The sequence below is a fragment of the Tursiops truncatus genome, chromosome X, assembly GCF_011762595.2.
Source record: "Tursiops truncatus isolate mTurTru1 chromosome X, mTurTru1.mat.Y, whole genome shotgun sequence".
Classification (NCBI taxonomy): Eukaryota; Metazoa; Chordata; class Mammalia; order Artiodactyla; family Delphinidae; genus Tursiops; species Tursiops truncatus.
The window spans coordinates 35225789-35248496 of record NC_047055.1 but is presented as its reverse complement, the minus strand read 5'-3'; the positions used below and the strand labels follow the sequence as shown (position 1 = coordinate 35248496).

The following is a 22708-nucleotide window of genomic DNA, read 5'->3' as shown; positions in this document are numbered from 1 at the left end:
ATGATGATCTTCAACCCACTGACTTCGAGGAAACCAGTCTTGGTTCTCATCTAAACTGAGTGCCCCACTCCTAGAGGGACAGTGGCATGAGGGTTAAGTGACCCCTTGACACCAGTGAAGCCAGGGATCTGGATAATATTGGCTTGATGAGCAGACTAAAGCGTAGAGAATTGATTGTGTGCCGCCTTGGTTACAAGCACAGAGATTTTGCAACGGAATGAGAGACAGGAGAAAAGGCAGAACTCAGAACCTGTATGAAATTATGGGTACCTCAACTCGTGAAAGTAAATCCCAAGGTGGAACAGCAATTGCGCTCTTGGTAGTCCATACAGCACTGAGCATAGTACGAACAGCTCACTCAGCAGGATGTGATGGTGACTGTCCTTGGTCTCTTGGTCTCTTTCTATTCTCCTTAGCTATAGGTTTCCCAAAGATATGTGTGGATGCAATTTACCAGGGCCCATTAGGAAGACTGAAGGGTAGGGACGTGTTGTTCATTGATGGCGGGCCTGGCGCCCTGGTACTGAACCCCTTCTTGCTCCCTCACCCCCAACTCCCATCCTCTGGCCGGCATAGTCAGGCTTGGGAGACTGAAAGGGTTTCACTTCCGCCCGGCTGCAGGAACCACAAGTTCCAGACTAGGTCGGAATTGGAATAATCACAGTCAAAATACACCCAGATGCTCTTACACACCCAGACGCGCGCGCATCCCCGGGCCATGGGGCGCACGTGAGCCCACGCCCCGCGCACCCAGCCCTGCCCCTCGCCAGAGCATCCTCAGCAGCTGCCACAGAGGCCGCCGCCGCCGCCGCCGCCGCCTCCGCCGCCTCCTCCTCCGGCCGCCGCCTCCGCTGCTGCCGCGCCTCCGCTGCCGCCGCGCCTCCGCTGCCGCCGCGCCTCCTGTCCCCTCTCGTTCTCCTTCCTCTCCCAGTTCCTGCTCCCCCTCCCATCCCTTGGCGCCTGCTGCCCGGCGGCGAAGCGCAGAACCTTCAGCCGCGGCTCCCCTTCGCTCGGGCCAGTAAGAGGCTGGAACAGGTCTGTGTCGGGGGCGCTTTGTTGCAGGCTGTTGGAGCGCCAGTGGCTCCGAGAGCCGTTAGGAGGGCATGGGGCGGACGGGAGGGTAGATTATTTCTCAGTTTTGGGTCTTTTTCTATGAATAGATGGGGTGCGGTGGGGTGGGAAGGCAGCTCGGTCCCTTTGCCAGTTCGCCGTCCCTGTCGCTTCATGGCGAGATAGCTCGGAAGCTGCCCGGACTCCTGCCCCCGCCCACCCCTAAAGCTCTCTTTCTTTTCGCCCCCGCTCCCCGCATCCACTTCCCAGAGCTGAGCTTTCTCTTGTCTGGGAGCTCATGGATGGGGGAGGGGAGAGATGGATGGAGTCGATTCAGCGGGGCACCTGGGTGCATGGGGCTTTGTTGCGTACAACAAAACCAGTCCCCACCAGCTTCCAGTTCCAGGCTAGGCTGCAGTCCGCCCGTAGAGTGGGGTGTGGGCCGGGCAGTCTAGGGAAGTGAGGGAATGTGAGGGGGCACTCCCCGTGTGTGACTGGGCACACAGGAATGCAGATGTGGGAGATGGTGCAGGTTTATGTGGGATTCAGTGAGTGTGAGTTGGAGTGTGGTGTGTGTGTGTGCGCGCGCGCGCGCGCGCGCGCGCCATGGGGCTGGGCTACTCCTGGCATTACATGTCCTTGGGTATCATTCCATGCCAAGCCAGATTGCAGTAATACGCAGGCCGATCAGGTCCAACCTGTTCTGCCCATGTCGGAAGGGTGATGATGGTTTCAAAGTGATGGAAAGCCCCCAGCTGGGGCTGGTGCTTAGGACATTCTGGATGTGGAATTTCTAGCCACATTGGCCAGGTCTTACTGGACATCATTATTTTTCCCCAAAGATGCCCAACTTTCTTGGCAGGCTTCTCTCTCTCAGCCAATGAGGATACAAAGCTCTTACAGTGATCTCTGCAGTAACTCCCCCCCTCCTAACTTCCTCACCCCACCCCTTTAATTAGTGGAGCCTCATGTCTTCTTTACTGCAGTTATGTTAGTGGTGGGTTAGGTTGTAGCTGTATGTTTGGAGAAAAAGGGGCATACTAAAAGCACTATGTCTTAGTTGTGAATTTGGTTGAGAGTTTTTTGTTGTTGTTGACCCATAAGGTGTGAATTGGCATGCTCTTTTTTTTTAACCACAGAGAGAAGGTATCAATAAAATGAACAAAACTGGTAAACCTCCTCTTTGACATTTTAATTTATGGTTTTAATAAAGCGTTTTTCAGCGTTCAAAAATGTACAGTTAAGGACAGTGATCGTTCACTCAAACAACTGACATTTATTGAACACCTGCTATGTGCCAGTAGTGTTAGGTATTGGAAGTATAGCAATGAATAAATGAATAAAACATCATCTCAGCTCTCAGGGAGTGCATAGTGTGGTAGGCAAGAGAGAATGTGTAAACAGATCATTACAGTAGAGTTTGACAAGGGCCGGGCAGTTTACTGTGAGAGCATGGAAGAGGGATGCCTGGCTGGAGGAGGGGGGAATGATCAAGGAAGTCTTCACAGGGGAAGTGACATTTGAGTGAGTGTTGAAGAATTAATTCACCAGATGGCTAAGTTGAAGGGACAGCGTATATAAAGGCAGAAGGGTCATAGTTAAGTAAAACTGCAGGGAGTCCTTGGAAGTGTTACTGTCACGTTCTTAACAAACTCAGGATGAATCTCCCTGGACTGGGATGGTGATTAATGGTGAATGAAAAAGGAGCCAGTACTGCAGACTGATAAGGATCAGAACACATCCCCATTTAAAAAAATGTCTAGCGGGCTTCCCTGGTGGCACAGTGGTTGAGAGTCTGCCTGCCGATGCAGGAGACACGGGTTCGTGCCCCGGTCCGGGAAGATCCCACATGCCGCGGAGCGGCTGGGCCCGTGAGCCATGGCCGCTGAGCCTGCGCGTCCGGAGCCTGTGCTCTGCAACGGGAGAGGCCACAACAGTGAGAGGCCCGCGTACCACAAAAAAAAAAAAGTCTAGCTTATTTATTAATATTAGTGTGTTTTGCTTTAAGCAAATCTGATATGTGTAACTATGGATTTACAAGGCAAACGAACTAGATGGACAGTATTCACATTGCAGAATTCGTTGCTTTACAAAAGGATTCATAATCAAATCGTCTTAAATAACAGTGCCCCTGTGACCTTTACAGTGAATATTTTTACCAAAAATCCATTTACACAGAATTGTTCGCATAGCCAATGGATGGATACAGAAAGGTATACTTGCATTACATTGACTTTTTGCACACAAATCTACCAATTTCAGTGGAAGCATTTTCCCTCATGGTGTGGATGTTTAATAAACACTAAAAGAAAACATGAAAATGTCAGTAGTAAATATTAAATCCATTGTCTGTGATCTTTCATCATTTGAATTGTATATAAAATACAAATTAATCAGGACAGGGTGTTCAGGGAGTTTTACGTCTTAGGTACTTTTAGTAGTGTCACTGGTAATTAATGATAGCACAAGATTTCTGTGCTGTGTGTTAGTTCTGAAATGGATATACAATGACTACTCTAATACTCATGCAGTGAAGCCAGAACAGGGGCACGTTCTCTTGTTTTGTTGTGTTGGCACTGATTGCACGGGCTGATGAATGGCACTGGAAATGAACCTAAGAGATGGATGATTTCTACTGGAAGTGCCTGGTGGGCACAAAATTCTGCAAGTTAAGAGTGGGGCTCTGAGGGTTTGGACCAGCATCCTGAGCATCTCCTCCCTTAAATGAACACCAAAAAGAGCCCTGGGTTCTATTAAAAAGGAGTGCCAGCAGAAGTGGGTGAGTTTGAATTGGCTTCTTCCCATCTGGCCAATGCCCTGCTGCAGAGGAAATGATGGCCTGGGGTCCTTTGGGCGCATCGAGTTCCTTTGTTCACTGGCTGTCAATACCAGAAGGTATCAGGCAGTAGCTCTAAAAACACCCCCCGCCCCCCAGCTTGGGCTGGAATGGAATTGATCTGTTGCTGTGCTAATACTCGGATTAGTCTACTGGCTAGGACAGTGCTTCCCAGTGTGGGTTCCAAAAAAGACTAGTTCCATAGGATGTTAGTAGGTGTTACACACACACACACACACACACACACACACACACGCACACGCACACACACACACAGAGTTTTGTGGTTAAGTTTACTTTGAGACATTCTCGCTTAAACAAAAACGGCTTTGCTTACTGCAAGGCTTCTAAAAGACTTCACTAGGCTAGGGTATATCGTGACTCTCCAGGAGAAGAGAATATGCAGCATTTCCCAGATATATTTTCCCACAGAACCTTGTGTTCCAACAAGCAGTTGGCTGGGCTGGTGTGGAGAAGAACATTCTTTGGGCAATGCTGGGCAAGAGCATTTGTGCTGAGTTTGGAGGCTGTCGGTGTCTTGCTGGGTAAACTTGGATGACTCGCTTCAGCCCTCCAGGCTTTCCTTCCCCCATGTGTAAAATGAAGTTGATAATAATCATTGACTGTGATAGTGTGATGACAACTAAGATAATATCTCTGCAAGTATTTTGAGCTCCTTAGAAGAAAGGCTGTATATAAACTCAAGGTTATTATGAAAGGGAAGTGAAGAATTAAGGCAATTATCCTATAGTTCCAGCCCCGATCCTGTTTTTCTGCTACATTATTGGGCAGACTGCCTCAGTTCTCTGCTCTGCTTTGACTGCAAAGACCTATCCTCATTCAACCTTGAGTGACTCAGTTCTCTGGGCTTACTTCCTTTCACATCCTGGCAATTTCAGTGTGGCCTTTAATTTCCTGGTCCAGAGGTATCATCAGTACAGCCTCAAGAAAAGTCCCATCAATCTGAACACACCCTGCTGACCAGAAAACCCTGGAGGTGGGAATTAAATGTAGTTGGGAAGTTGCTTTTATCCTTCACACTCATCCTCTTGCAGAAGCAGTTCTAAAGGACCATCTTGGAAGCTGGCTGCTGCAGGGCTCATCTCCAGTGGCCCCAGTGGCCCATCTGGGCCAGAGTCCTGTTTGCAGGAGAGGTTTCTTGAGCACAGCTTCCGGGGTCCATTTTGCCACTAGGAGGCCGTGGCCATTAGAATAATGGAGTTCTTGAGGATTTACTGCTAAGGATCATTACAAACTGGGTTTGAGGTAGAGACTGATGTGAAGGCATTAGAGGTATAGTCTACAGTGCTCTGTACACGGACCAGCCATTCCCCGCATGAAAGCAGCAGGCTTCAGGTGCAGGAGGAGGGATTGGGTTTAGCCACAAGAGAAAACTGTGTGACTTTAAGATGTGATACTGGATATTGAGAGTGAAGTCATTCTCTGTTCTGGAGGGCTGAGTGGAAATGCCTGTCCAGGAGGGCAGAGTCATAGTATGGTAGAGCTACAGGTGCCTTGTGAAGTTCATCTGGTGTGAATGTTCTGTTTGGATGAGGAAAACGAGGACCAGAGAAGTACAGTGAGCTGCCTAAGGTCACACAGCTAACCACATGACAGAAGTCATCCTAAAAGCTAAAACTCAGATCTGCTGCCTCCTTGTGCTCTTTATACTAGACCCAGCTGTGTTCTTGTGTAGTTCAGGGGAGTGTGGATTGGCTCATTCAGTGGGACTTGGAGGTCATGTCCAGGCCTGAGTTGTGTGGGCTTTAGCAGAGGGACAGGTCTCTAGTGGAGCCCTCAAAGGCCATGCTTCCCCGTATCTCTCAATCTCCATTCCTCTTGAGTGTACAGTTGTCTGATTCACCAAGCCATGCGGCCAGCTGGAAACCTAAGGACTGGGTGTTCTGTCGAAATACTCAGTGGGTGATTCAAGCATCCAAGTCCCTCTATCTTGGTTATTATTAACATTGTGTGGCCCAAGGACCTCCATCAAAGCTTAATGAAAGCTACTGATGTACTCCCCAAAGAAGGACCCACATCCATTAACACGTGCATGTAATTTCACGGCCATCTGGGTCTCGGGCTCCTGCTCTGCTGGCTGTTGGTGTTGGTACACAGCCTAGGGTCACTTGTAGATGCTCCCTACATACTAAAGATTCCCAGAGCTGGAATTGTCAACCTTACCTAGGAGGGAATTGGAAATACTGGGATGAGTCTTGTGCCAAAAAGACTGGGGGTGCGGGGTTGGTTAGAGTGGCATTTCTTTAGGATAAAAGAATGGGATTGAGTCCTGGACTTGAGGGAAAAACGGAAAAGGAACTGAAACGAGCTGGCCATTTCCGTTTCTCCCAGCCTTACGAAAGAGATGGGGAGGAAAGGAGGCATGGCAGGAAGACTGGCAGGAGACTTGGAAGGATGGGAGAGGGAAATCGTTCTAGAAAGGGTGTCAATCATGCCACCATTGCATGAAACGAGACTCTTCTAAAAGAAGTCAACAACTCTTCATTTCTTTCCAGCGTTTCTCGTCCTACTTCAACTTCTAAATAGCAAAAGCTCATGGCTTTGGGGATTCGAAATTGTCTTAGATGCTGGAACACATGTCCTTGAAGAGGACATTTTTAGAGGCTGGGAGTGGGAGCTGGACATTGTGGGGGAACGACACAGCTTGCCTCACTTCTTGTTAAAAAAAGCATTTTTATGATCAGAATAATATATGCTCATGCTTGTAAAAATAGGAATATGAAGTAGAATGTTCCTGGCCTCTCCACCACTGATCCCCCACTATGTTCACAGCTTGGTTTGTGTCATTTTGTGTGTGTTTCTATGAATATTCATATATGTATTCATGTGCCTAAAATAATAATAAAAGATGTGACCAAGACTACACATACTGTTCTACAACATGCTCTTCATTGGACTCTATATCTGGAGGTCTTTGCCCGCCGGTACACTTCTAGCTAGTTCATTCTGTTTAACAGTTGCATAGTATTCTGTCATCTGGTTCTGACCTAATTTCTAATATGAGCATTACTGAAATTTTGCATTCTTTCAAATTTTTACAAATTATTAAATATTGGTGCAGCCTACCTCTTTCTACACGCACCTCTCCATACTGTCACCAGCGTTTTTGTCGTATAAATTCACAGTAGTGACCTTGCTGGTTCAAAGAGTTTGGTTTGCACACCTGTGGTTTTTAGAGAGCCTGCCCAATTGCCCTCCAGGAAGGTGACAGCGACTTCCCTCCCCAGCTGCCCCCCATCCACATGGCCATTTCTCCATGCCCTTCCTCACCGATTTCAGTTATGTTGGTTGGTCCTTTCAATCTCTGACAATGTGATTGCTGAAAAAAATCTCCTTTTCCTTTGCATTTTTTTTGAGTACCAGCATCTTTTCGTATGTTTATAGCACATCTGCATTTCTTGTTCCGTGTTGCCATTTCATATCCTTTGCCTGTTTTTCTATTGGGTTTTTCTTTCTCACTGTGATACATGGGATCTCTTTATATATTTTGAGTAGTAACAATTTAACTGTTATCTATGTTGCAAATATAGTAAGTAGTCTATTGTTTATCTTTTGACTTTGATTTTAGTGTCTTTCATTGCACAGAAATGTTTACGATTTTTTTTTTTGCGGTACGCGGGCCTCTCACTGTTGTGGCCTCTCCCGTTGTGGAGCACAGGCTCCGGACGCGCGGGCTCAGCGGCCATGGCTCACGGACCCAGCCACTCCGCGGCATGTAGGATCTTCCCGGACCAGGGCACGAACCCGTGTCCCCCGCATCGGCAGGCGGACTCTCAACCACTGCGCCACCAGGGAAGCCCAATGTTTACGATTTTTAAAAATAACCATTGTCACTCTATTCCTTTATGAGCACTTCAACGATGCCACAGTGAATGTCCTTGGGCTATATTATATGTGTTTGGCTCATTATTTCCTTCAGAAAAATTCCTAGGACTGGATTTGTTTAGTTTTTTTTTTCTAGATATTTCCAAACTGTCCTCTAAAGTGTTGGGTTTTTTTAACCAGTTTACACTCCAACTGCAGTGTAAAGAAGTATACTTTACTCCTCCTCTTGATGTCTTATGATAATTCAGGTTTTGCTTCTTAAGTCAAGTGCTAGGCAGAAACTCACATTTGGCACCATAAAAGGCTGTGGGCAGAAATCCCTAACTGCACGTGAAACGCATGTAATACACGTTTCACCTTCAATTATTTCAGCAAACATGTTTTTTTAATTCGTTTCCAACTAGAACTGTGTCGAAAGCATTTTCCAACATCAAGTCCCTCTAAATTCACTGTGAAATGAATGGCTATTTAGGGCCATTTCTGCTGGCAGCAGCCGCAGCAGCAGACAATGGCAAATGAACTTTAGAGATGTACCTTGTAAGACACTTGGAACAAAGCTACTGCTGCATCTTCACTAAACTCTGAGGTCAGCTAGGTTGGTTCCAGAATTTTCCAGAGGCTGAGTGCTGAGTAGGAGTTAGCTTCTATCCAACTTGCCTTCCTGCAAAGAGGACAAGTTTGAGGCCCTCCCATGAGGAGTTATTCTAATGGAAATAAACAGTGATGTCACCCTCTGCAAAGGGAGTAGTGACAAACAGGTACAGGTGTAACTTTTCTCCTCATTCTGCCTGGGCTTGCTTCATCTTCTTGCATCTCTTTCCTGCCAACATCCAGATACGGTCAATGGAATTTTGGTGTTTACCTTAGGCCATGGGTAGGATCCACGGATTAGGAGAAGATGGATATCAGAGCGGTCATTTGTGTGGCTTAAGAACTATCTTTAGTCAGAAGAGTGAGAGCAACAGCAGTAACCGTCAGATCCCTTGGGGGTGGCAGAGCATGGGTGGGAAATGAAAGAGCAGTGATTGTGTACCCATTTTACAGATGGAGAAGACACATCTGGAAAGGAGAAATGTTCTGAGAGTTGGACATTGCTGGAAAAGGCTCCTGACATACCCCCAACACATGCTAGCTAAAAATCTGGCAACTTCTCTCCTCTAGGGATGGATATAGGTGCCTTTAAAGTGCAGCTTCCTAATTTGATATATTTAAGAGTACCCCTTGTACTTACCCATCGTTCACTTTACCTAATGTGGTATTTACCCCACCCCTGGGATGCTTATTTGAACGATTGCCAGTTATTATTTGTGGTTTCCCATTTACCTCAAAATCTTGGTATTTGGAAAATGGCTTTAGATCCTATCTAATATTTGTGGGGTTTTTTTCTTTTAAAGGTTTGGACTAGAGTAAGGATCCTTCACAGGGGAACTGATGGCCAGGAATATAATTATTAGTCTTTGCTGCCTTGAAAAAAAAATGGCTTTGGTTGTTGAGTTAACGAATGTCCCATCTTAAAACTAGGGTGTCTTTTCTTCGATGCTGAACTATTTATTTATTTATGCATGCATGCAGTGCCGCGTGGCTTGCAGGATCTTAGTTTCCTGACCAGGGATTGAATCCGGGGCCGCGGCAGTGAAAGCGCTGAGTCCTAACCACTGGACCGCCAGGGAACTCCCCAACGCTGAATAATTTAAAACTGAAACATTATAGCCACAGATACCGGTCTCTACACATAAATCATGTGATACATTTCTCCTTATGGATGGTCATAAGGGAAAAGGTCATATTTTCTTTTTAAAACTATGCTTGATGCTTTTCGTAGGACTGGGGATTGTCATGTTTCGTTTTCTAATGAATTATTCTGCAAGGGTAGTGTTGCTGTTTAACTCTGATTAGAACCAGGAGAGGACATCTGTCCCCACACTTAAACTAGAAAGGACAATCTCATTAAGAGGCAAAGAGAGTCGGTAAGTGGAGCTTACAGTGAATTGGGAGACAGAGGACCCGAATTCCAGTTCTGATTTTGTTGCTAATTAGCTGTGTGACCTTGAACAAGTGCTTAATTTTCTCTGAGCCTCAGCCTCCTCACATATAAAATGAAAACGTAGTTAGGAATAGATCATCTATACAAAGCATACTTGTCTGCAAAGTCAAAGTTTGCTTTGTGACAGAATCATTTGGGGGCATTTCAAAAAAAAAATATGTCGGATTCCCCACCTTAACTCATTGAATCTGAAACTCCAAGAGTGGACCCAGGAAGTCTATCTGTTAACCAGCTCCTTAGAAGACAGAGAAGGCTGTAACCCCCTCCTGTGGTAACTTTCAGGGGGCAAGATTCCCTGGGCCTGAGGGAATGAAACCCATTTTCCAAAGTGGGAAAGTCCACATCTCCCAGTAGTTCTGGCTGAGAAACCTATGATATGAGACCGCATTTGGGGAGGCTGGTTTTTGACCTAGTTCCCTGGGGCTGGTTTCTGCTGAGGTGAGTGGAGAGCAGACTGTTCTTTTTAATAAGAGCAAGTCTGGATGAGCGAACTGACCAGTTATTCAATAATGAGCATATTTCAGGCCCTTTGGCACAAAATCTTCAGTCAAAGCATTTCTGAGAAAGGACAAGGAGGCTTCCAGAACTCAGCCCCTTTCTGCCCAAGCTCTCCTTTGAATCCCTTTTGAAGCTTCTGTCCCTCCTTTGACTTGTAAGCTTTTGTTTCTCTTTCCTTCAATCAACTCACAGCGTTGTAGCGGGTTCTCTTGTTTCAGGGGATTTCAACCCCTGAGCTTTTTCCTCATCTCCCCCACCCACACTGCACTTTAAACACCTTCTCTCCACCCATCACCCCTCCGGTCATCACCTTACTGATTTAATTTCCTTCAGTCATAGGCCCTCTCTCAATACTGTCCTGCCCTCTAAGTGCCAAAAGGAAGGGGGTCAGCATCAAGGTACAGCCCTCTGGGGACTTCCCTGGCGGTCCAGCGGGGCTGGATTCAATCCGTGGTCAGGAACTAAGATCCCACAAACTGCATGGTGTGGCCAAAGGAAAAAAAAAAAAAGTACACACCTCTTTGCCCCACTTCTTTCCCTGAGTCTCAGCCTTCAGCCCTTCCTTTCATTACAGGGGAAGTTGGAGCTAGAGAAGTGGTTCTCCAAAGGCAAACTTTCAGAGACAGCAAGTCTTGCTCTTTACATATAGCCACCATTTACTGAGCCATGTGCCAGGTACTGTGCCACCCTCCTGGCATGCGTCATCCCATTCAATCCCTTCCACAGCTCCATCAGGTAGGCACTCTTAGTATTCTCAGATCATGGAGGAGGAAACTGAGGCTCAGGGCCACCAAGTGACTTGCACAAGTTCAGTCAGCTGGTGAGTGGCTCAGTGATCTATCGGTCTGGTCCTGGGGCCTGCACGGTTGAACAGAGTATTCTGCTATTAACGGTTCCCTATGGCGTGTGTCAGGCTGGGTTGTACCAAAGGTGAATAGCAACAGATTTTCTTGGGTGTGAAGAGTCTGAGCTCTGAAGAGTCTGGGTAACTTTAAACACCAAGAAAGGAGGGGGAGTTGGTCTTCATGGCAGAGTCATGTTGCCAGGGTTATTACGTATCATTGTAGGGGTGGGCCTGGGAGGCTGGGTTTGATTCCTGAGAATTGAAAACTGAGTAAAGCTGTAAATATTGGCATTGAGAAGTACATTCCCGAGACCCCTGTGACTATTGTTAGTTTCATGGATCCTGGGAATGTGAAACATACTTGTTATTTTCTTCCTTCCACTCCCTTCCGGAAGCCAGTGCCACGGTTATAGAGGAGCAGAGGTAGGGAATGACTTCCTGGATGCTCTCCGCTAAAGGGGAGACTGTAAAGGGGGAGATAGTCGGGGGGAGGGCCCAGAATAGGCTGAACAACAGTCCTTCTTGTCTGATTCTCATTATCAAACTTGCAGCACGAAGCAAGGAATATTTGGCATCCACCAATACAGACTCATTGAAGTCGAATTGATATGACTCAAACTCATGAGTGCAACGAATCCATGCCCAGAGATTTCGAGAATATACCCATGGGACCAAGTCCATCTTCAAACCATAACCTAAGACCCCATTTGAAGGAGCCCAGGTTTCTCCTCTGACTGGAGTGCATGGATTGATTTAACATTGCTACACAGAAACATTTTTTTTTCTTTTTTCTCGGCTCTTTCCTGGAAGGATCTTATATTGGCTATAATTTCTCTAAACTCTCTTTTGAGTTGGAGCTGCCAGATGAAGACTCCCCCCGCCATTTTCTGCAGTGTGTATCCTCTTTATTGTCATTTCCGGTCATGAGAGCCAGTAGACATCAAGGTCTCTTAAGGCCTCAGTCACTGGCTCCGTGTCTAATGCCCACCAAGTCACTTGGCCTCGCTAAGCCTCTGTTTTCCCATCTGTAATGATCCTGACTCTCCCGTTTCCGTGGGGATATTAGAGCAAGCAGATCATCAAAAACAAATGGTCCAAGATATATGACTGTGGTTGTCTTCAGATTTTCCCTGGTAAAAGAGCTATTTTGGAGAAAAAGAGAAGGTAGTGGAAGGTTAACACGTTAGGAGCTGGAATCATTTGCTTAAGTTCAAATCCCTGCTCTATCTCCTACTGACTATGTGACCTTGGAAAGTTTCTTAACCACCTAACTGACTTTGCTCTGTAAAATGGAAAGAATAATAATTGTACCTACTTTGTAGAGTTACAGTAAGGAATCAAAGAGATAATATATGGCAAGGGTCTGCCCCATAGTTAATGCTCAGTAAACGGCAGCTATGTTATTTTATTATTATGAGTGCATGAGTCCTGGCCCAGGCACTTTGGGTAAGTCACTTAGCCTCTTTAATCTTCCGTTTCTTCACCTGTGTAATGGGAATAATAATAGTAGTCACCTCATAGGGTTTTTTGAGGAATAAACGAGCTCATTCCTGCAAAGGTCTCAGTGCACTGCCTGGCACATAGAAGTGCTGAAAAAAGTGTTATCAGTCTGTTGCCAAATTTAGTGACCCTGTAGGCCCTTTGGTCCCTGGCTTCTCAGTGTCTGGGCCACCTTTGGGCCTCGCTTCCACCCCAGCAGACGTTTCTGATGCCTGTGAAGCATCAGAAGTACTGTTGTTTGGGGTAAACAGAGGAGATGGCCTTTCTGCATGGGGACCTCCCGAGACTAAGAGTGCTTCCTGCAAAAGCACTGCACAGTGTCACATGGGCTGCCTCTGGACAACAGCTGATTCCCAGGCCCCCACGTTCACAAAGTGACAAAAATGGGGACAAGGCAGACCTTGCTTAGCAGCTCCCCATAGAAGCCTGGCCCCGGGCAGCACAGAGTTTTGTTAGTTGCCCCTCCCACTCCCACGCCTCCCCTGGCAGCCCCCCCCCAGGCACCTACTCCCTTCTGGCCTTCCTCCAAGACAACAGGCCAGAGGGCCCTGCATCTCCTCCCCAAGTGGTACATCAAGAAAGGCGAGCAGATGGTGCCACAGTGACATTTCCTACCTGATCGATAGAGCCGGGAATTGAATCCCGGTGACAAGGCCTGCCTTGAGGGGAGCCACCTCCCAGGGCATCACCTGCCTCAGCCTAGTGACCAGGCAACCTGCCCTGCCCACCACTGGCTGGATACCAGCCTCAAGGCCTTTCCCTATACATGTATCCCCACCTCTGGGGCCCACAGTGACTGACCATTTCAGGCACATGCTGCCCTCATCGGATTCCTCAATGTCTCTGCCTTAGTTCAGCCCTTATTATTTCTTCCCTCAACTATTCAATATCATTGTTGTTGCTGCTGTTGAAGGTATTAATAACAGAAATAATACCTAACATTCATTGAGTGCTTACCGCATGTGAGGCACTATGCTAAATACCTTATAGGTATTCTCTCATTTCATCCTCATAGTAACCGTTTGAGGTAGGCACTATTTTTTTTTTTTTCCGGTACACGGGCCTCTCACTGCTGTGGCCTCTCCCGTTGCGGAGCACAGGCTCCGGACGCGCAGGCTCAGCGGCCATGGCTCACGGGCCCAGCCGCTCCGCGGCATGTGGGATCTTCCCGCACCGGGGCACGAACCCGCGTCCCCTGCATCGGCAGGCGGACTCTCAACCACTGCGCCACTAGGGAAGCCCGGTAGGCACTATTATTACGACTAGAGATATTGGTCAGCCTGCAGTATTAGGGTCCTGATAGCATCTTGGACATCTATGAAATATTCAGAAGGTGTTGCATGACGCAAGAGGACTTTCGATGTACTTTGACAACAAGCCCTTCTGTACCACCCCTTCCACTTTCCCACCAGCTGCGTGGGTACAGCAGATGTTGCTCATTCTGAATCCTGCTGGGCACCTGGCCATGGCTGGAGATGTAGGGGCCATGCCACCCGTAACTTCTTGCAGCTGAGGAGGACTGGTGCATCCTGCCCACCCTGGGTTGTTGGGGGCTAGCTGGGATCAGGCTGGGGTAGCCGCATGGTAGACATGACCAAATAAAGATTACACTTCTTAGCCCGGAGTTTTAGGCTTTTTCGCTATATGACTATAAATGACTATAACATACATTTGCAATAGCTTTTACTTAACACAGACCCCATACTCCAGCCACACCGGTCTACCCTCATCCCCAGAATACATCTTGCACATAAATAGCTGTTTCCATGCCTTTGTTTATGGTGTTCTCTTACCGGTTCTCCAAAAATGTTTCTTAAACCATCTCACTTCTTTACTCCTTTAGTCTTTCATCCTTTCATCCCGAGGACACATTGAGCATCTGTTATATACTAGGTGCTATGCTAGGCACTTAGAATATGATTATAACCAAAACAGACAGAGGCTCTGCCCTCATGAAGCTCACAGTCTAGCGGAGGAGGTAGACATTAAACAAACAAACACAGACATATATAATTACAGTTGACCCTTGAACAATGTCAGGTTTGGGGCACCAATCTCTGTGTAGGTGAAAAATCTGCATATAACTTATAGTCAGCCCTCCATATATGCGGTTCCTCCGTATCTGCAGTTCCCATCCATGGATTCAACCAACCGCAGATCGTGTAGTACTGTGGTATTTACTATTGGAAAAAAGTCCACTTATAAGTGGACCCATACAGCTCAGACCCATGTTGTTCAAGGGTCAACTGTGTAAGTTGTAATAAGTGCTGTGAAGGGAAAGAAAGGGTGGTATGAAAGATAATAACAAGGGAGACAATTTAGATGGGAGGCAACGAAGAAAGGCCTTTCTGGGAGAAGGTGACATCTAAGCTGAGACCTGAAAGATGAACAAATAATAGAATGTTCCATGCAGAGGGGCCAACTTGGGCAGACACCGGAGGTGGGTGCTGGCCGTATTCAACTGACTGAAAGAGCTAGTGAACCAGGGAGAAAGTGATGCTCAGTGAGGTTGGAGACCAGGCGGGGGCTTGCAGGCCACAGTAATGAGTTCCCTCTTTATGCTGAGCGCAGTGGGAAGTCCCGGACGTGTTTAAGTGAGGGATCAAAATAATCCAATTTATACGTTTAAAATAGTACTCTGGCTGCTACACAAAACTGGCCTGGAGAGTGGCAAGAAGGGAAAGAGGGCCAAGATAGGCGGCTGGGATACTACTCCAGGAAGCGAGATGCTGGTGGCCTGGACTAGGGGGTGGCAGTGGCCATGGAGAGAAGTGAGCAGATTCAGGATACGTTTTAGAGCTAGAGCCAAAAGGACTTGCTAGTGGACTGAATATGTTGGCGGAGGGGAGGGAGAAATCAAGGAAGACTTCCACGTGTCTGGCTTGAGCAAGGTGGAGGACAATACCACTGACGGACATGGGGATGTATCCTGAAACTGATTCAGAGGTTAGCTCTCCTGTGCCACATTTGGTCTATAATGCTTAAGTAGCATATATCCTATACTATTTTGTTTCGATGCCAGTTAACACGAGTGAATGTGTTGTCTCCCTAGGTAGGTTTTAAACTCTTTGAGGGCACTGACCATGTCTTACTCACGTCTGTATTCCCCAAAGCACCCAAGACGTGATGTATTGAAGACCCACTGATCAATTAAGGGAAGGAACTCGTTTCTCTTTCAACTTTTAGTCTTCTCACTGAGGCATCAGGCATGGCTCTGGGTCAAGCTTTCCTTAAGAAAAAGAAAAAGCTATGACATACTCTCGAAGAGATATGTGCTTTGATACAGACTTTGAACTGCATTTAATCATTAATCACCTTTTGAACGATTGTTGCCGTGTCAGCATGATACACAGGACACACCTCACCTTGGTCCTCAGAACATCCTTCATCCGTGCAGTAAAGGCTACGTGTTCGCAGAAGCATGGCCTCATGGGCGTGTGCAGGCTAGCTCAGGATGCGCAAAGGAGAAGACTAGAAGTGGCCTAAGGGCCTCAGTTGCTCAGGCAGGTGTGGGCCTTCGTGGCCAGGGGTAAACACATACTACGGATAACATGCTATGGACCTTAGATTCAGTCACAAAATAGACAAAATATAGGTGGGTTGCCATGTCTAAACAAGATGAAACAATAAGGAGGTGCCCTATTGCAGTTTTTATGTGATTCTTACAGAAGTTCTACAGAGAGTTGTCTGATCCTGCAGTTCTGAGGTAGGAGCGCAGGAATCTGCATTTTTACAAGAATCCCAGGAAATTGTGGTGCAGGTAAGCCCTGGATCACACCTTGAGACGTCATGGCTTCAGAGATCAGCCCTGGAACTGAAAGCACGTACAGCTAGCTCCTTGGGTACAACCCAGCTCATCCCTGCTCCCTCTTCAGGGGATAGTCCAGAGTCATTCTCAGGGGCCCCAGGAACTCCAGACACAGTTGTAGACATGCATGGACACCCACATGAGTGACAGAAAAAGAGATGTAACAGTCCTGACCACCAGAGTGGGAAGGACCAGGAGGCCAGGATCTGTAACGTTTCAGCTGCACCTCGGAACTGACTGGCACAACAGGCCCGTTTTAGGGAAGGCCTCAAGGTGGCGCTAGGTGGTGGAGTTAGTCTGCAGAGGCAGTACCCTGGCCTGTACCCACAAACTTCTAAGGTTGCTTTTCAAAGAGGAACTGAATTGGACCTTGCCCTGTAATCTAATACCCAACCAGGGGGTGTTGCTGGGGGATGGGTATGGATTTAGCATCTCAGTGGGATTAAGGGTAGCTCCAGGTTCACACTGTAAGCGACCTGGGCCTGGTCTAGCCAGCCCAGCTCCCTGCCTAACCAAAACTTGCTCTGTGTCCAGTGTGTCCACCCCTTATAGTCTGGACTGCATGGAAACCACCTTCCGCCAAGTGTCCAGGGGCTTAAGTCTGAGCAGCTCCATCATCACTGCTGCCACTTGCCCTGCCTTCCACCTCTCCTGATGGAGACCCAAGACTGACCTGGTCATCATTTGTGGAACACAGCCTGTAGCAGTGAACATCTAGGGGTCCACTTCACTTCCCGTTTTCCAAAGCCAGCAAGAGAAACCTGCAGGCAATAATCACATCCCCACCTTGCACCCCCTTGGACCTGGCTATACCTTCTGAATTCCCCAAATCTGGAACTGGCCCTGGGCGGTAATCAGCACCTCCCCAGTTGGTTTCAACTCAGGGACAACTTCACCCAGTGATTTCCTTCTAAAAGGAGTCAACTCAGAATTTTGAGACCTCAGGGAATTCCCTGGGGGTCCAATGGTTAGGACCCCACGTTTTCACTGCTGAGGGCCCAGGTTCAATCCCTGGTCAGGGAACTAGGATCCCACAAGGCGCGTGGCATGGCCAAAAAAAAAAAAAAGGAAAGAATTTGGAAAAAAAAATAAATTTGAGACCTCTTAACGCCTCTCCATTCGTACCATCCTCTGCCACTACCCTAAATGTAAGCCCCTTTCGCCTCTCCTGGGGCGTTTCATCCCCATACATGTTTGTGCTTTCTCTTCACCGTCTCTCCCAGGCTTTCGTCTGTGCCCTTTGAGACCCATGTTGCACATCGACAAAGTCCCCTGGCCCCTCCCTCTTGCAGTGTCATCTGCCTTAGTGCATCACAGCGCTGGCTACACATTAGTGTCACCTGGGGAGCTTTTTAACAAGGACTGAAGCCTGGGCTCCCTCCCTGGAGATTCTGATTCAATTGGCCTGAAGTGGGGCCTGGGCTTTTCTACTTTTTTAAGAGCCACCCCAGGCGATGCTGATGTGCGCCAGGTTTACACACCACTGACACCTGCTTGCCTTACAGGACACATCCATTCTCCTGCAGCTGCTCACTCTCAAGGGCTGCACACACCACAGAGCTGAGGGGTGATGTCCACACGTTCCTGTTCCCTAGCACTATTTTCAGGCCTTTTGTGTCCATCCTAAAAAAAGAAAAGAAATCAACAGCTAACAGAATTAAATAACAACTAAATTTATTGTTTTAAAAACAAAATGAGGGCTTCCCTGGTGGCACAGTGGTTGCGAGTGCGCCTGCCGATGCAGGGGACACGGGTTCGTGCCCCAGTCCGGGAAGATCCCACATGCCGCACAGCGGCTGGGCCCGTGAGCCATGGCCGCTGAGCCTGCGCGTCTGGAGCCTGTGCTCCGCAACGGGAGAGGCCACAACAGTGAGAGGCCCGCGTACCGCAAAAAAAAAAAAAAGAAAGGAAATAAAATTAAATAAAAGCTCCTTTGAGGCACATGCTGCCTATACCACCCACTGTTCTTTTTGTCAACCCTTTTCCTTCTCATTCACCCACACTTTTCCTGGACTTTTAATACCTGTTTATCACCTTCCTCTCAAACCCGAGCCCTGCTCTTATCCTGGATGACTTTTGTCCCCCAATGTACAATCCATCCAGTACCCTGGACTCACGACTCATTCCTTTGATGAATGTTTATGGAGTGGTTCTAGGTACTGGGCACTGTTAGAGGTGTGAGGGATATAGCAGTGAACGAATGGACAAAATGGACACAAATCCCTGCTTGCAAGAACCTTACGATCGGGAGGGTGGGAGTGAATCACACATAGAATGTCAGATGGTAATAAACAGATGGAAAAGCATGAAGCAGGGTGGCAAGGTAGGGAATGCTGGGAGAGAAGAATCGCTTTTATATGTGAGAGAAGGAATTTCAATGAGGGAAGCGTTCATTGAGCAGATGATATTTGAGCAAAGACCTGGAGGAAGTGAGGGAGCTACCGTGTAAATATCTTGTGGGAGAGTGTTACAGGCAGAGATAACAACAAGTGCAAATGTTCTGAGGCAGTAGCGTACTGGCTGGGAGGAGGCCGGTATGGCTGAAGCTGAGTTAGTGAGGGGAGGGTAGTAGATGAGGTCAGGGAGGTACGTGACGCCAGGTCTTCTTAAGCCTTGTAGGAAATTGTACGGACTCCGGCCCTGCTCTTACGCTGAATTGAGATGGTGAGCCTTTGGAAGGGAGGGTTCTGGCTAGAGAATGGGATAGAGTCTGATTTACATTTGAAGTTTCCTTGATTTCCTTTGTCTCCACTCACCTTCATCTCTACTCCACTGTGATCACCTGTCCCTATTGCCTGCCTGCCTATTCTTTTTGTTTCTTTTTGGCTACGTTGGGTCTTCATTGCTGCGCGGGCTTTCTCTAGTTGTGGCAAGTGGGGGGCTACTCTTCGTTGTGGTGCGTGGGCTCTAGGCACGCGAGCTTCAGTAGTTATGGCACGTGGGCTCAGTAGCTGTGGCTCGCGTGCTCTAGAGCACAGGCTCGGTAGTTGTGGTGCACGGGCTTAGTTGCTCCGCGGCATGTGAGATCTTCCCGGACAGATTCTTAACCACTGCACCACCAGGGAAATCCCCTGCCTATTTTTTCATTGCCCCAAACTGCTTCACCTCTGAAATCTTAAACTCAAGAATTATGGTAGCAAAGCTTATACATCCAGCCCCTTAATTCTAATTACGCTTTCTCTTTCACCTTATCTAAATCTCTCATCTCCTGACTCTGCTTAGTTATTCATGGATATCAGTCCTTCTGGGTTCTATTCTTTCTTCTCTCTCCTAAACCCTATAGTGCAGCTTTTCTAGCAGTTCTCATGTGTCAACTTTCTGGCCTGGTTAGTAGTTCAGCAAAGCCCAAACCATAGATCATTCCAGTGGATCTTGGTCCTGGTTGCACATGAGAATCACCCGAGATGCTTTAAAGTATGCTGGTGCTTGATTACATTGGGGCCCATATGTTGGTCTTTTTTTTTTTATTTTTGGCCCCAGCGTGTGGCATGTGGGATCTTAATCCCCCGACCAGGGATCAAACCCGTGCCCCCTGCAGTGGAAGCGCAGAGTCGTAACCACTGGACCACCAGGAAAGTCCCTATATGTTGGTCTTTTTAAGCTCAGCCAGTGAGTCTAATGAACAACTGGATTAATCGAGCGACTGCCTCTTTCCTTCCTATACTTCCACACCTGGGCAGGAAACCAATCACAATTGTTCCCTTAAAACTACTTGGAACTCTTACAAAGTGACCCTAGTAAGCTACATCTCACATTCCTCTTGGTGTGTAAAGTACCGTCCCCCAGCCTCTAGCCCCACTTTTGTCCTTGTCTCTCTTAGAAGATGGCTTCGTTTTACATTTCATAGAAAAAATAAGAGGCTTCCACGGCCTCAAACTCCTGTCTTGCTGCCTCAAATGTGGATGCATCTGTACCCATTTTTATTCCATTGTCTCCTCCACCTCTACCAAAACTTTCCTCTATTTCATGGACCTTCAACATGTTACTTACCTTTGGCTCCCTTCAGAATCTCTACAGTCTTTTTTATCTTTCAAGACTTTCTTTTCAACCCCATATCCCCCCTCCCTCTCTAGCTACTGCCCTATGTCTCTTCTTCCCTTCATAGCCAAGCTTCTTGAACAAGGAGTCTCCCTAGCCTGTCTCCATTCCCTCTCCTTCCATTTACTTCTGCAGTCCGCTGGAATCTGGTTTCTGTCCTCATCGCTCTCCTGAAACATTTTTTGCCACGGACACCAGTGATTTCCCAACTGACACACCTAATGAACACGTCTCGGTCTTTTCACTGACTTGGTGTTTGAGTCATTAATGTTTACTGCCTGCCTTCCTGACAATGTGCTCTCCAGTGGATTCCATGACACTGTTCTTTCTTGATTCACCTCCTACTTCTTTGGCTGCTTCTTGAGCTTTGCTTTCTTTTCCCAAACCCAAAATATAAGTGTTCCCAGGAAGCTCTTTCTCTTTCTTTTCCTACTACTTCACATTTTTTCTTGGCAGTTTTATCCATGCCTGCGACTTCAGCTATCACCTACATGTTTCTAACTCCCAGATGGTTACCTCTACCACAGATCTCTCTCTTGAGCCCTAGGTCTGCTTATAAAACTGCCTATGGACTGTCTCTGCCTAGAAATTCCACTCAACATGTCCCAAACTGAATGTGACCTTTTATATACTCTGGCTCCACTAAATCAGAAACCTGAGTCATCCAAGAGTCTTCTTTCATCTTCCTCACTTTCTACAATTACCAGTTGCTCCCGAGTCTATCTCCCAAACATCTCTTATCTATTTGCTCCTTTGCATCTTGACTGCCCCTTCTCTAGATTCCCATCATCTCTCACCTGGACCATCATATCTTCCTAACTGGAGCGCCTGGCTCTATAGCAACCTCCTTAAAGCTGTCTTCCGAACCTGAATAATCTTTCTACCATGCAAAACTTCTCGAGTTACTGCCCTGCTTATATGCCATCAATGACTCCCAGGGACTTATAGCAGTGGTTTTCAAGTTAATACTTCAGGGATGCCTGTGCGTTTTCTGGAGTGAAGGTGAGGGGCAGTGGGCTAAGTGGACTACACACCAGGGCCAAACTCTTTAATTTAATTAGGGCAACTGAAGACATTTTCCATTAGAGTGAAAATTCTGTAGCCAGAGGAAAATATTTGAATGCCATTAACCTTGATCTTCACAACAAACTTTAACCAAGTACACTGTTTATCAGGAATAGAAGAGTATCCTTATATCAAGAGTATGCAAGCTTCATAGAGCTTGTGTCTAGGAACTCTGACCCTTCCAGATGTGTATATTTGGTTGCCAAGGCCCAGACTGAGGGCTCTCACAGCTTGATGTGACTTTTTGTGAGGGTTCGAAGGCCCTTCCTCTTCCCTTCGGATTTGCCAGTGCCTGACATAGACATGAAAATTGAAGAACTCTGCCTGAAGAACACCCATGGCCATGATGCAGGTACCATCCCTGCTCAGCCTGAGATATTATATTACACACTGTTCCATAACTTGCATTTTTTCTACTTGACATTATCTCTACTATCCTTCCAAATGATTAAAGAGTCTTTTTTTAACATCTTTATTGGAGTATAATTGCTTTACAATGGTGTGTTAGTTTCTGCTTTCTAACAAAGTGAATCAGCTATACATATACATATATCCCCATATCTCTTCCCTCTTGCATCTCCCTCCCTCCCACCCTATCCCACCACTCTAGGTGGTCACAAAGCACGGAGCTGAGCTCCCTGTGCTATGCAGCTGCTTCCCACTAGCTATCTATTTCATATTTGGTAGTATATATAAGTCCATGCCACTCTCTCACTTCGTCCCAGCTTACCCTTCCCCCTCCCCATGTCCTCAAGTCCATTCTCTAGTGGGTCTGCTTCTTTATTCCCATCTTGCCCCTAGGTTCTTCTTGACCATTTTTTTTCTTAGATTCCATGTATATGTGTTAGCATACGGTATTTGTCTTTCTCTTTCTGACTTACTTCACTCTGTATGACAGACTCTAGGTCCATCCACCTCACTATAAATAACTCAGTTTCGTTTCTTTTTATGGCTGAGTAATATTCCATTGTATATATGTGCCACATCTTCTTTATCCATTCATCTGTTGATGGACACTTAGGTTGCTTCCGTGTCCTGGCTATAGTAAATAGAGCTGCAATGAACATTGTGGTACATGACTCTTTTTGAATTATGGTTTTCTCAGGGTATATGCCCAGTAGTCGGATTGCTGGGTCGTATGGTAGTTCTATTTGTAGTTTTTTAAGGAACCTCCATACT

The 22708-nt window shown here is 47.0% G+C and overlaps 1 protein-coding gene across 2 annotated transcripts in view; it reads left to right on the top strand.

Annotated features, from left to right (window-relative positions):
• The first annotated feature begins 846 nt into the window (after positions 1 to 846).
• Positions 847 to 22708, top strand: part of PAK3 (p21 (RAC1) activated kinase 3) — a 285248-nt gene continuing 263386 nt past the window's right edge. The window contains exon 1 of one of the 2 annotated variants that reach the window (XM_073799469.1): positions 847 to 1035. The gene's annotated coding sequence lies outside the window, so the exon portion shown is untranslated. The remainder of the gene's footprint in view (positions 1036 to 22708) is intronic. The other variant, XM_073799468.1, reaches the window with a different exon arrangement.